A 449-nucleotide genomic window follows, 5' to 3' on the forward strand; every position below is an offset into this window, starting at 1 on the left:
ACTAAAGTCATACTTAATACAAATCCCACAATACGTAAAAAACACTGAATTAAGACGAGCAATCCAGTGCAAACAACACACTCATCGAAGGGTGTGGTGAGCAAAATTGCCAATTGTCTCTCGTGTGCAGTTGTCCCCTTGGAGGGTGTCATTATACGTTGTTAAATAGCTGCTATTTTTAACTTCACTCTCGCTTTTGATCCATATTTGCCGAGTCATGCTAGTAATATAGAGGGGAGTGGGGGTGGGGGTGGAGGTACTGTGCAAATTATGTAAATTTACTACCTCTATCCCACCATCATTTTAATAATTTTATCATAATTCATCTAATTCCATTTCGGATTATTGCTTTTGATATCAAATATGAGAACTTATGAATTGTGTGATATCAAACTCGGATAAACACGTAAGTGTATGTGACAAGTTCTATAAAAGCTTATGTTAGTCAA

Source organism: Penaeus monodon, chromosome 19, assembly GCF_015228065.2.
Source record: "Penaeus monodon isolate SGIC_2016 chromosome 19, NSTDA_Pmon_1, whole genome shotgun sequence".
Classification (NCBI taxonomy): Eukaryota; Metazoa; Arthropoda; class Malacostraca; order Decapoda; family Penaeidae; genus Penaeus; species Penaeus monodon.